Genomic DNA, 13,293 nt, shown 5'->3' on the forward strand with positions numbered 1-13,293 from the left:
GGGTTAGGTTTAGATTTAGGTTGTGTTAGGGTTAGGGTTAGGGTTAGGGTTAGGTTTGCATTAGGGTTAGGGTTAGGGTTAGGGTTAGTGTTATTGTGAGGTTTGCGTTACGAAGGGTTAGGGTTTTGGTTAGGGTTATGTTTAGGTGCGTAAGGGTTAGGGTTAAGATTAGGTTTAGGGTTAGGGTTAGAGTTAGGGTTAGGGTTAGGTTAAGGTTAGGGTTAGGGTTAGGGTTAGGTTTCTCTTAGGGTTAGGGTTAGGGTTAGGATTAGGTTTAGGGTTAGGTTTGCGTTAGGGTTAGGGTTAGGGTTAGGTTTCTGTTAGGGTTAGGGTTAGGGTTAGGATTAGGGTTAGGGTTAGGTTTGCGTTAGGGTTAGGGTTAGGTTTAGGGTTAGGGTTAGGTTTGCGATAGGTTTAGGGTTAGGGGTAAGTTTAGGTTTTCGTTAGGGTTTTCGTTAGGTTTAGGGGTAGGGTTAGGGTTAGGGTTAGGGTTAGGGTTAGGGTTAGGGTAGAGTTAGGGTTAGGGTTAGGGTTAGGGTTAGGATTAGGTTAGGGTTAGGGTTAATATTAGGTTTCGGTTTATGGTTAGGTTTAGATTTAGGTTGTGTTAGGGATGGGGTTAGGGTTAGGGTTAGGTTTGCGTTAGGGTTAGGGTTAGGGTTAGATTTAGTGTTATTGTTAGGTTTGCTTTACGGTTAGGGTTAGGGTTATGATTAGGGTTAGGGTTAGGTTTGCGTCAGGGTTAGGGTTAGGATTATGTTTAGGGTTAAGGTTAGGGTTAGGGTTAGGTTTGTTTTAGTGTGAAGGTTAGGGTTAGGTTTCCGTTAGGGTTAGGGTTAGGGTTAGGGTTAGGGTTAGGGTTAGGGTTAGGGTTAGGTTAGGGTTAGGGTTAGGGTTAGGGTTATGTTACAGTTAGGGTTAGGGTTAGGGTAAGGGTTAGGGTTAGGTTTAGGGTAAGGTTTGCGTTAGGGTTAGGGTAGGGTTAGGGTTAGGTATGCGTTAGGGTTAGGTTTAAGGTTAGGGTTAGGGTTAGCTTTGCGTTAGAGTTAGGGTTAGGTTTAGGGTTAGGGTTAGGGTATGGTTAGGGTTAGGTAGGGTTTGCGTTAGGGTTAGGGTTAGGTTTAGGGTTAGGGTTAGTGTTAGGTTTGCGTTAGGTTTAGAGTTAGGGATAGGGTTAGGGTTATGTTTCTGTTAGGGTTAGGGTTAGTTTTAGGTTTGCGTTAGGGTTAGGGTTAGGGTTACGTTTATGGTTAGGGTTAGGTATGCGAGAGGGTTAGGGTTAGGGTTAGGGTTAGGTTTGCGTTTGGGTTTTCGTTAGGTTTAGGTTTAGGTTTAGGGTTAGGGTTAGGGTTAGGGTTAGGTTAGGGTAGTGTTAGGGTTAGGGTTAGGGTTAGAGTTAGGTTAGGGTTAGGGTTAATGTTAGGTTTCGGGTTAGGGTTAGGTTTAGATTTAGGTTGTGTTAGGGTTAGGGTTAGGTTTAGGGTTAAGTTTGCGTTAGGGTTAGGGTTAGGGTTAGGGTTAGTGTTATTGTTATGTTTGCGTTACGAAGGGTTAGGGTTATGGTTAGGTTATGTTTAGGTTTGCGTAAGGGATAGGGATAGGATTAGGTTTAGGGTTAGGGTTAGGTTTAGGTTTGTTTTAGGGTTAGGGTTAGGGTTGGTATGCGTTAGGGTTAGGGTTAAGGTTAGGTTAGGGTTAGGGTTAGGGTTAGGGTTAGGGTTAGTTTAGGGTTCGGTTTGCGTTAGAGTTAGGTTAAGGGTTAGGGTTAGGTATGCGTTAGGGTTAGGGTTAGGGTTAGGGTTAGGGTTAGGGTTAGCTTTGCGTTACTGTTAGGGTTAGGATTAGGGTTAGGTTTAGGGTATGGTTAGGGTTAGGGTTAGGTTTGCGTTAGGGTTAGGGTTAGGTTTAGGGTTAGGATTAGTGTTAGGTTTGCGTTAGGTTTAGAGTTAGGGTTAGGGTTAGGGTTAGGTTTCTGTTAGGGTTAGGGTTAGGGTTAGGTTTGCGTTAGGGTTAGGGTTAGGGTTACGTTTAGGGTTAGGGTTAGGTATGCTGTAGGGTTAGGGTTAGGGTTAGGGTTAGGGTTAGGTTTGCGTTTGGGTGTTCGTTAGGTTTAGGGTAAGATTTAGGGTTAGGGTTAGGGTTAGGGTTAGGGTAGTGTTAGGGTTAGGGTTAGGGTTAGAGTTAGGTTAGGGTTAGTGTTAATGTTAGGTTTCGGGTTAGGGTTAGGTTTAGATTTAGGTTGTGTTAGGGTTAGGGTTAGGTATAGGGTTAGGTTTGCGTTAGGGTTAGGGTTAGGGTTAGGGTTAGTGTTATCGTTAGGTTTGCGTTACGAAGGGTTAGGATTTTGGTTGGGTTATGTTTAGGTGCGTAAGGGTTAGGGTTAGGATTAGGTTTAGGGTTAGGGTTAGGGTTAGGGTTAGGGTTAGGGTAAGTTTAGGGTTAGGGTTAGGGTTAGGTTTCTCTTAGGGTTAGGGTTAGGGTTAGGATTAGGTTTAGGGTTAGGTTTGCGTTATGGTTAGGGTTAGGGTTATGTTTCTGTTAGGTTTAGGGTTAGGGTTAGGATTAGGGTTAGGGTTAGGTTTGCGTTAGGGTTAGGGTTAGGGTTAGGTTTAGGCTTAGGGTTAGGTTTGCGATAGGTTTAGGGTTAGGAGTAAGGTTAGGTTTTCGTTAGGGTTTTCGTTAGGTTTAGGGTTAGGGGTAGGTTTAGGGTTAGGGTTAGGGTTAGGGTAGGGTTAGGGTTAGGGTTAGGGTTAGGATTAGGTTAGGGTTAGGGTTAATATTAGGTTTCGGGTTAGGGTTAGGTTTAGATTTAGGTTGTGTTAGGGTTGGGGTTAGGGTTAGGGTTAGGTTTGCGTCAGGGTTAGGGTTAGGATTATGTTTAGGGTTAAGGTTAGGGTTAGGTTTAGGTTTGTTTTAGTGTTAGGGTTAGGGTTAGGTTTGCGTTAGAGTTAGGGTTAGGGTTAAGGTTAGGGTTAGGGTTAGGGTTAGGGTTAGGTTAGGATTAGGGTTAGGGTTAGGGTTATGTTACGGTTAGGGTTAGGGTTAGGTTTAGGGTTAGGGTTAGGGTTAGGGTTAGTGTTAGGGTTAGGTTTAGGGTAAGGTTTGCGTTAGGGTTAGGGTAGGGTTAGGGTTAGGTGAGCGTTAGGCTTAGGGTTAGGGTTACGTTTAGGGTTAGGGTAAGGTATGCGATAGGGTTAGGGTTAGGGTTAGGGTTAGGGTTCGGGTTAGGGTTAGGGTTAGCTTTGCGTTAGTGTTAGGGTTAGGGTTAGGGTTAGGGTTAGGGTTAGGGTTAGGTTTGTGTTGGGGTTAGGGATAGGTTTAGGGTTAGGGTTAGTGTTAGGTTTGTGTTAGATTTAGGGTTAGGGTTAGGTTTAGGGTTAGGGTTAAGTTTCTGTTAGGGTTTTAATTAGGTTTAGGGTTAGGGTTAGGGTTAGTGTAGGGTTAGGGTTAGGGTTAGGATTAAGGTTAGGGTTAGGTTTGCGTTAGGGTTAGGGTTAGGGTTATGTTAGGGTTAGGGTTAGGGTTAGGGTTAGGGTTAGTTTAGGGTTCGGTTTGCGTTAGAGTTAGGTTAAGGGTTAGGGTTAGGTATGCGTTAGGGTTAGGGTTAGGGTTAGGGTTAGGGTTAGGTTTAGGTTTGTGTTAGTGTTAAGGTTAGGATTAGGGTTAGGTTTAGTGTATGGTTAGGGTTAGGGTTAGGTTTGCGTTAGGGTTAGGGTTAGGTTTAGGGTTAGGATTAGTGTTAGGTTTGCGTTAGGTTTAGAGTTAAGGTTAGGGTTAGGGTTAGGTTTCTGTTAGGGTTAGGGTTAGGGTTAGGTTTGCGTTAGGGTTAGGGTTAGGGTTACGTTAAGGGTTAGGGTTAGGTATGCTGTAGGGTTAGGGTTAGGGTTAGGGTAAGGTTTGCGTTTGGGTGTTCGTTAGGTTTAGGGTTAGGTTTAGGGTTAGGGTTAGGGTTAGGGTAGTGTAAGGGTTAGGTTTAGGGTTAGAGTTAGGTTAGGTTTAGTGTTAATGTTAGGTTTCGGGTTAGGGTTAGGTTTAGATTTAGGTTGTGTTAGGGTTAGTGTTAGGTATAGGGTTAGGTTTGCGTTAGGGTTAGGGTTAGGGTTAGGGTTAGTGTTATCGTTAGGTTTGCGTTACGAAGGGTTAGGGTTTTGGTTAGGGTTATGTTTAGGTGCGTAAGGGTTAGGGTTAGGATTAGGTTTAGGGTTAGGGTTAGGGTTAGGGTTAGGGTTAGGGTAAGGTTAGGGTTAGGGTTAGGGTTAGGTTTCTCTTAGGGTTAGGGTTAGGTTTAGGATTAGGTTTAGGGTGAGGTTTGCGTTAGGGTTAGGGTTAGGGTTAGGTTTCTGTTAGGGTTAGGGTTAGGGTTAGGATTAGGTTTAGGGTTAGGTTTGCGTTAGGGTTAGGGTTAGGGTTAGGTTTAGGCTTAGGGTTAGGTTTGCGATAGGTTTAGTGTTAGGAGTAAGGTTAGGTTTTCGTTATGGTTTTCGTTAGGTTTAGGGTTAGGGGTAGGGTTAGGGTTAGGGTTAGGGTTAGGGTAGGGTTAGGGTTAGGGTTAGGGTTAGGATTAGGTTAGGGTTAGGGTTAATATTAGGTTTCGGGTTAGGGTTAGGTTTATATTTAGGTTGTGTTAGGGTTGGGGTTAGGGTTAGGGTTATGTTTGCGTTAGGGTTAGGATTAGGGTTAGATTTAGTGTTATTGTTAGGTTTGCTTTACGGTTAGGGTTAGGGTTATGGTTAGGGTTAGGGTTAGGTTTGCGTCAGGGTTACGGTTAGGATTATGTTTAGGGTTAAGGTTAGGGTTAGGGTTAGGTTTGTTTTAATGTTAGGGTTAGGGTTAGGTTTGCGTTAGGGTTAGGGTTAGGGTTAGGGTTAGGGTTAGGGTTAGGGTTAGGGTTAGGGTTAGGTTAGGATTAGGGTTAGGGTTAGGGTTATGTTACGGTTAGTGTTAGGGTTAGGTTTAGGGTTAGGGTTAGGGTTAGGGTTAGGGTTAAGGTTAGGGTTAGGTTTAGGGTAAGGTTTGCGTTAGGGTTAGGGTAGGGTTAGGGTTAGGTATGCGTTAGGGTTACGGTTAGGGTTAGGGTTAGGGTTAGCTTTGCGTTAGTGTTAGGGTTAGGGATAGGGTTAGGTGAGCGTTAGGCTTAGGGTTAGGGTTACGTTTAGGGTTAGGGTAAGGTATGCGATAGGGTTAGGGTTAGGGTTAGGGTTAGGGTTCGGGTTAGGGTTAGGGTTAGCTTTGCGTTAGTGTTAGGGTTAGGGTTAGGGTTAGGGTTAGGGTTAGGTTTAGGTTTGTGTTGGGGTTAGGGATAGGTTTAGGGTTAGGGTTAGTGTTAGGTTTGTGTTAGATTTAGGGTTAGGGTTAGGTTTAGGGTTAAGTTTCTGTTAGGGTTTTAATTAGGTTTAGGGTTAGGGTTAGGGTTAGTGTAGGGTTAGGGTTAGGGTTAGGATTAAGGTTAGGGTTAGGTTTGCGTTAGGGTTAGGGTTAGGGTTAGGTTAGGGTTAGGGTTAGGGTTAGGGTTAGGGTTAGTTTAGGGTTCGGTTTGCGTTAGAGTTAGGTTAAGGGTTAGGGTTAGGTATGCGTTAGGGTTAGGGTTAGGGTTAGGGTTAGGGTTAGGGTTAGGTTTAGCTTTGTGTTAGTGTTAAGGTTAGGATTAGGGTTAGGTTTAGTGTATGGTTAGGGTTAGGGTTAGGTTTGCGTTAGGGTTAGGGTTAGGTTTAGGGTTAGGATTAGTGTTAGCTTTGCGTTAGGTTTAGAGTTAAGGTTAGGGTTAGGGTTAGGTTTCTGTTAGGGTTAGGGTTAGGGTTAGGTTTGCGTTAGGGTTAGGGTTAGGGTTACGTTAAGGGTTAGGTTTAGGTATGCTGTAGGGTTAGGGTTAGGGTTAGGGTAAGGTTTGCGTTTGGGTGTTCGTTAGGTTTAGGGTTAGGTTTAGGGTTAGGGTTAGGGTTAGGGTTAGGGTAGTGTTAGGGTTAGGGTTAGGGTTAGAGTTAGGTTAGGGTTAGGGTTAGGGTTAGGGTTAGGGTTAGAGTTAGGTTAGGGTTAGGGTTAGGGTTAGGTTAGGGTTAGGGTTAGGGTTAGGGTTAGGGTTAGTTTAGGGTTCGGTTTGCGTTAGAGTTAGGTTAAGGGTTAGGGTTAGGTATGCGTTAGGGTTAGGGTTAGGGTTAGGGTTAGGGTTAGGGTTAGCTTTGCGTTACTGTTAGGGTTAGGATTAGGGTTAGGTTTAGGGTATGGTTAGGGTTAGGGTTAGGTTTGCGTTAGGGTTAGGGTTAGGTTTAGGGTTAGGATTAGTGTTAGGTTTGCGTTAGGTTTAGAGTTAGGGTTAGGGTTAGGGTTAGGTTTCTGTTAGGGTTAGGGTTAGGGTTAGGTTTGCGTTAGGGTTAGGGTTAGGGTTACGTTTAGGGTTAGGGTTAGGTATGCTGTAGGGTTAGGGTTAGGGTTAGGGTTAGGGTTAGGTTTGCGTTTGGGTGTTCGTTAGGTTTAGGGTTAGGTTTAGGGTTAGGGTTAGGGTTAGGATTAGGTTAGGGTTAGGGTTAATATTAGGTTTCGGTTTATGGTTAGGTTTAGATTTAGGTTGTGTTAGGGATGGGGTTAGGGTTAGGGTTAGGTTTGCGTTAGGGTTAGGGTTAGGGTTAGATTTAGTGTTATTGTTAGGTTTGCTTTACGGTTAGGGTTAGGGTTATGATTAGGGTTAGGGTTAGGTTTGCGTCAGGGTTAGGGTTAGGATTATGTTTAGGGTTAAGGTTAGGGTTAGGGTTAGGTTTGTTTTAGTGTGAGGGTTAGGGTTAGGTTTCCGTTAGGGTTAGGGTTAGGGTTAGGGTTAGGGTTAGGGTTAGGGTTAGGGTTAGGTTAGGGTTAGGGTTAGGGTTAGGGTTATGTTACAGTTAGGGTTAGGGTTAGGGTAAGGGTTAGGGTTAGGTTTAGGGTAAGGTTTGCGTTAGGGTTAGGGTAGGGTTAGGGTTAGGTATGCGTTAGGGTTAGGTTTAAGGTTAGGGTTAGGGTTAGCTTTGCGTTAGAGTTAGGGTTAGGTTTAGGGTTAGGGTTAGGGTATGGTTAGGGTTAGGTAGGGTTTGCGTTAGGGTTAGGGTTAGGTTTAGGGTTAGGGTTAGTGTTAGGTTTGCGTTAGGTTTAGAGTTAGGGATAGGGTTAGGGTTATGTTTCTGTTAGGGTTAGGGTTAGTTTTAGGTTTGCGTTAGGGTTAGGGTTAGGGTTACGTTTATGGTTAGGGTTAGGTATGCGAGAGGGTTAGGGTTAGGGTTAGGGTTAGGTTTGCGTTTGGGTTTTCGTTAGGTTTAGGTTTAGGTTTAGGGTTAGGGTTAGGGTTAGGGTTAGGTTAGGGTAGTGTTAGGGTTAGGGTTAGGGTTAGAGTTAGGTTAGGGTTAGGGTTAATGTTAGGTTTCGGGTTAGGGTTAGGTTTAGATTTAGGTTGTGTTAGGGTTAGGGTTAGGTTTAGGGTTAAGTTTGCGTTAGGGTTAGGGTTAGGGTTAGGGTTAGTGTTATTGTTAGGTTTGCGTTACGAAGGGTTAGGGTTATGGTTAGGTTATGTTTAGGTTTGCGTAAGGGATAGGGATAGGATTAGGTTTAGGGTTAGGGTTAGGTTTAGGTTTGTTTTAGGGTTAGGGTTAGGGTTGGTATGCGTTAGGGTTAGGGTTAGGGTTAGGTTAGGGTTAGGGTTAGGGTTAGGGTTAGGGTTAGTTTAGGGTTCGGTTTGCGTTAGAGTTAGGTTAAGGGTTAGGGTTAGGTATGCGTTAGGGTTAGGGTTAGGGTTAGGGTTAGGGTTAGGGTTAGCTTTGCGTTACTGTTAGGGTTAGGATTAGGGTTAGGTTTAGGGTATGGTTAGGGTTAGGGTTAGGTTTGCGTTAGGGTTAGGGTTAGGTTTAGGGTTAGGATTAGTGTTAGGTTTGCGTTAGGTTTAGAGTTAGGGTTAGGGTTAGGGTTAGGTTTCTGTTAGGGTTAGGGTTAGGGTTAGGTTTGCGTTAGGGTTAGGGTTAGGGTTACGTTTAGGGTTAGGTTTAGGTATGCTGTAGGGTTAGGGTTAGGGTTAGGGTTAGGGTTAGGTTTGCGTTTGGGTGTTCGTTAGGTTTAGGGTAAGGTTTAGGGTTAGGGTTAGGGTTAGGGTTAGGGTAGTGTTAGGGTTAGGGTTAGGGTTAGAGTTAGGTTAGGGTTAGTGTTAATGTTAGGTTTCGGGTTAGGGTTAGGTTTAGATTTAGGTTGTGTTAGGGTTAGGGTTAGGTATAGGGTTAGGTTTGCGTTAGGGTTAGGGTTAGGGTTAGGGTTAGTGTTATCGTTAGGTTTGCGTTACGAAGGGTTAGGATTTTGGTTGGGTTATGTTTAGGTGCGTAAGGGTTAGGGTTAGGATTAGGTTTAGGGTTAGGGTTAGGGTTAGGGTTAGGGTTAGGGTAAGTTTAGGGTTAGGGTTAGGGTTAGGTTTCTCTTAGGGTTAGGGTTAGGGTTAGGATTAGGTTTAGGGTTAGGTTTGCGTTATGGTTAGGGTTAAGGTTATGTTTCTGTTAGGTTTAGGGTTAGGGTTAGGATTAGGGTTAGGGTTAGGTTTGCGTTAGGGTTAGGGTTAGGGTTAGGTTTAGGCTTAGGGTTAGGTTTGCGATAGGTTTAGGGTTAGGAGTAAGGTTAGGTTTTCGTTAGGGTTTTCGTTAGGTTTAGGGTTAGGGGTAGGTTTAGGGTTAGGGTTAGGGTTAGGGTAGGGTTAGGGTTAGGGTTAGGGTTAGGATTAGGTTAGGGTTAGGGTTAATATTAGGTTTCGGGTTAGGGTTAGGTTTAGATTTAGGTTGTGTTAGGGTTGGGGTTAGGGTTAGGGTTAGGTTTGCGTTAGGGTTAGGGTTAGGGTTAGATTTAGTGTTATTGTTAGGTTTGCTTTACGGTTAGGGTTAGGGTTATGGTAAGGGTTAGGGTTAGGTTTGCGTCAGGGTTAGGGTTAGGATTATGTTTAGGGTTAAGGTTAGGGTTAGGGTTAGGTTTGTTTTAGTGTTAGGGTTAGGGTTAGGTTTGCGTTAGAGTTAGGGTTAGGGTTAGGGTTAGGGTTAGGGTTAGGGTTAGGGTTAGGTTAGGATTAGGGTTAGGGTTAGGGTTATGTTACGGTTAGGGTTAGGGTTAGGTTTAGGGTTAGGGTTAGGGTTAGGGTTAGTGTTAGGGTTAGGTTTAGGGTAAGGTTTGCGTTAGGGTTAGGGTAGGGTTAGGGTTAGGTGAGCGTTAGGCTTAGGGTTAGGGTTACGTTTAGGGTTAGGGTAAGGTATGCGATAGGGTTAGGGTTAGGGTTAGGGTTAGGGTTCGGGTTAGGGTTAGGGTTAGCTTTGCGTTAGTGTTAGGGTTAGGGTTAGGGTTAGGGTTAGGGTTAGGGTTAGGTTTGTGTTGGGGTTAGGGATAGGTTTAGGGTTAGGGTTAGTGTTAGGTTTGTGTTAGATTTAGGGTTAGGGTTAGGTTTAGGGTTAGGGTTAAGTTTCTGTTAGAGTTTTAATTAGGTTTAGGTTTAGGGTTAGGGTTAGTGTAGGGTTAGGGTTAGGGTTAGGATTAAGGTTAGGTTAGGTTTGCGTTAGGGTTAGGGTTAGGGTTATGTTAGGGTTAGGGTTAGGGTTAGGGTTAGGGTTAGTTTAGGGTTCGGTTTGCGTTAGAGTTAGGTTAAGGGTTAGGGTTAGGTATGCGTTAGGGTTAGGGTTAGGGTTAGGGTTAGGGTTAGGTTTAGGTTTGTGTTAGTGTTAAGGTTAGGATTAGGGTTAGGTTTAGTGTATGGTTAGGGTTAGGGTTAGGTTTGCGTTAGGGTTAGGGTTAGGTTTAGGGTTAGGATTAGTGTTAGGTTTGCGTTAGGTTTAGAGTTAAGGTTAGGGTTAGGGTTAGGTTTCTGTTAGGGTTAGGGTTAGGGTTAGGTTTGCGTTAGGGTTAGGGTTAGGGTTACGTTAAGGGTTAGGGTTAGGTATGCTGTAGGGTTAGGGTTAGGGTTAGGGTAAGGTTTGCGTTTGGGTGTTCGTTAGGTTTAGGGTTAGGTTTAGGGTTAGGGTTAGGGTTAGGGTAGTGTAAGGGTTAGGTTTAGGGTTAGAGTTAGGTTAGGGTTAGTGTTAATGTTAGGTTTCGGGTTTGGGTTAGGTTTAGATTTAGGTTGTGTTAGGGTTAGTGTTAGGTATAGGGTTAGGTTTGCGTTAGGGTTAGGGTTAGGGTTAGGGTTAGTGTTATCGTTAGGTTTGCGTTACGAAGGGTTAGGGTTTTGGTTAGGGTTATGTTTAGGTGCGTAAGGGTTAGGGTTAGGATTAGGTTTAGGGTTAGGGTTAGGGTTAGGGTTAGGGTTAGGGTAAGGTTAGGGTTAGGGTTAGGGTTAGGTTTCTCTTAGGGTTAGGGTTAGGTTTAGGATTAGGTTTAGGGTGAGGTTTGCGTTAGGGTTAGGGTTAGGGTTAGGTTTCTGTTAGGGTTAGGGTTAGGGTTAGGATTAGGTTTAGGGTTAGGTTTGCGTTAGGGTTAGGGTTAGGGTTAGGTTTAGGCTTAGGGTTAGGTTTGCGATAGGTTTAGTGTTAGGAGTAAGGTTAGGTTTTCGTTAGGGTTTTCGTTAGGTTTAGGGTTAGGGGTAGGGTTAGGGTTAGGGTTAGGGTTAGGGTAGGGTTAGGGTTAGGGTTAGGGTTAGGATTAGGTTAGGGTTAGGGTTAATATTAGGTTTCGGGTTAGGGTTAGGTTTATATTTAGGTTGTGTTAGGGTTGGGGTTAGGGTTAGGGTTATGTTTGCGTTAGGGTTAGGATTAGGGTTAGATTTAGTGTTATTGTTAGGTTTGCTTTACGGTTAGGGTTAGGGTTATGGTTAGGGTTAGGGTTAGGTTTGCGTCAGGGTTACGGTTAGGATTATGTTTAGGGTTAAGGTTAGGGTTAGGGTTAGGTTTGTTTTAATGTTAGGGTTAGGGTTAGGTTTGCGTTAGGGTTAGGGTTAGGGTTAGGGTTAGGGTTAGGGTTAGGGTTAGGGTTAGGTTAGGATTAGGGTTAGGGTTAGGGTTATGTTACGGTTAGTGTTAGGGTTAGGTTTAGGGTTAGGGTTAGGGTTAGGGTTAGGGTTAAGGTTAGGGTTAGGTTTAGGGTAAGGTTTGCGTTAGGGTTAGGGTAGGGTTAGGGTTAGGTATGCGTTAGGGTTACGGTTAGGGTTAGGGTTAGGGTTAGCTTTGCGTTAGTGTTAGGGTTAGGGATAGGGTTAGGTGAGCGTTAGGCTTAGGGTTAGGGTTACGTTTAGGGTTAGGGTAAGGTATGCGATAGGGTTAGGGTTAGGGTTAGGGTTAGGGTTCGGGTTAGGGTTAGGGTTAGCTTTGCGTTAGTGTTAGGGTTAGGGTTAGGGTTAGGGTTAGGGTTAGGTTTAGGTTTGTGTTGGGGTTAGGGATAGGTTTAGGGTTAGGGTTAGTGTTAGGTTTGTGTTAGATTTAGGGTTAGGGTTAGGTTTAGGGTTAGGGTTAAGTTTCTGTTAGGGTTTTAATTAGGTTTAGGGTTAGGGTTAGGGTTAGTGTAGGGTTAGGGTTAGGGTTAGGATTAAGGTTAGTGTTAGTTTTGCGTTAGGGTTAGGGTTAGGGTTAGGTTAGGGTTAGGGTTAGGGTTAGGGTTAGGGTTAGTTTAGGGTTCGGTTTGCGTTAGAGTTAGGTTAAGGGTTAGGGTTAGGTATGCGTTAGGGTTAGGGTTAGGGTTAGGGTTAGGGTTAGGTTTAGCTTTGTGTTAGTGTTAAGGTTAGGATTAGGGTTAGGTTTAGTGTATGGTTAGGGTTAGGGTTAGGTTTGCGTTAGGGTTAGGGTTAGGTTTAGGGTTAGGATTAGTGTTAGCTTTGCGTTAGGTTTAGAGTTAAGGTTAGGGTTAGGGTTAGGTTTCTGTTAGGGTTAGGGTTAGGGTTAGGTTTGCGTTAGGGTTAGGGTTAGGGTTACGTTAAGGGTTAGGGTTAGGTATGCTGTAGGGTTAGGGTTAGGGTTAGGGTAAGGTTTGCGTTTGGGTGTTCGTTAGGTTTAGGGTTAGGTTTAGGGTTAGGGTTAGGGTTAGGGTAGTGTTAGGGTTAGGGTTAGGGTTAGAGTTAGGTTAGGGTTAGTGTTAATGTTAGGTTTCGGGTTAGGGTTAGGTTTAGATTTAGGTTGTGTTAGGGTTAGTGTTAGGTATAGGGTTAGGTTTGCGTTAGGGTTAGGGTTAGGGTTAGGGTTAGTGTTATCGTTAGGTTTGCGTTACGAAGGGTTAGGGTTTTGGTTAGGGTTATGTTTAGGTGCGTAAGGGTTAGGGTTAGGATTAGGTTTAGGGTTAGGGTTAGGGTTAGGGTTAGGGTTAGGGTAAGGTTAGGGTTAGGGTTAGGGTTAGGTTTCTCTTAGGGTTAGGGCTAGGTTTAGGATTAGGTTTAGGGTGAGGTTTGCGTTAGGGTTAGGGTTAGGGTTAGGTTTCTGTTAGGGTTAGGGTTAGGGTTAGGTTTAGGCTTAGGGTTAGGTTTGCGATAGGTTTAGTGTTAGGAGTAAGGTTAGGTTTTCGTTAGGGTTTTCGTTAGGTTTAGGGTTAGGGGTAGGGTTAGGGTTAGGGTTAGGGTTAGGGTAGGGTTAGGGTTAGGGTTAGGGTTAGGATTAGGTTAGGGTTAGGGTTAATATTAGGTTTCGGGTTAGGGTTAGGTTTATATTTAGGTTGTGTTAGGGTTGGGGTTAGGGTTAGGGTTATGTTTGCGTTAGGGTTAGGATTAGGGTTAGATTTAGTGTTATTGTTAGGTTTGCTTTACGGTTAGGGTTAGGGTTATGGTTAGGGTTAGGGTTAGGTTTGCGTCAGGGTTACGGTTAGGATTATGTTTAGGGTTAAGGTTAGGGTTAGGGTTAGGTTTGTTTTAATGTTAGGGTAGGGTTAGGTTTGCGTTAGGGTTAGGGTTAGGGTTAGGGTTAGAGTTAGGGTTAGGGTTAGGGTTAGGGTTAGGGTTAGGTTAGGATTAGGGTTAGGGTTAGGGTTATGTTACGGTTAGTGTTAGGGTTAGGTTTAGGGTTAGGGTTAGGGTTAGGGTTAGGGTTAAGGTTAGGGTTAGGTTTAGGGTAAGGTTTGCGTTAGGGTTAGGGTAGGGTTAGGGTTAGGTATGCGTTAGGGTTACGGTTAGGGTTAGGGTTAGGGTTAGCTTTGCGTTAGAGTTAGGGTTAGGGATAGGGTTAGGTTTGTGTTAGGCTTAGGGTTAGGGTTACGTTTAGGGTTAGGGTAAGGTATGCGATAGGGTTAGGGTTAGGGTTAGGGTTAGGGTTAGGGTTAGGGTTAGGGTTAGCTTTGCGTTAGTGTTAGGGTTAGGGTTAGGGTTAGGGTTAGGGTTAGGGTTAGGTTTGTGTTGGGGTTAGGGAT

Source organism: Rhinolophus sinicus, chromosome 17 (assembly GCF_057876585.1).
Source record: "Rhinolophus sinicus isolate RSI-liver-muscle chromosome 17, RSI-T2T, whole genome shotgun sequence".
Taxonomy (NCBI): Eukaryota; Metazoa; Chordata; class Mammalia; order Chiroptera; family Rhinolophidae; genus Rhinolophus; species Rhinolophus sinicus.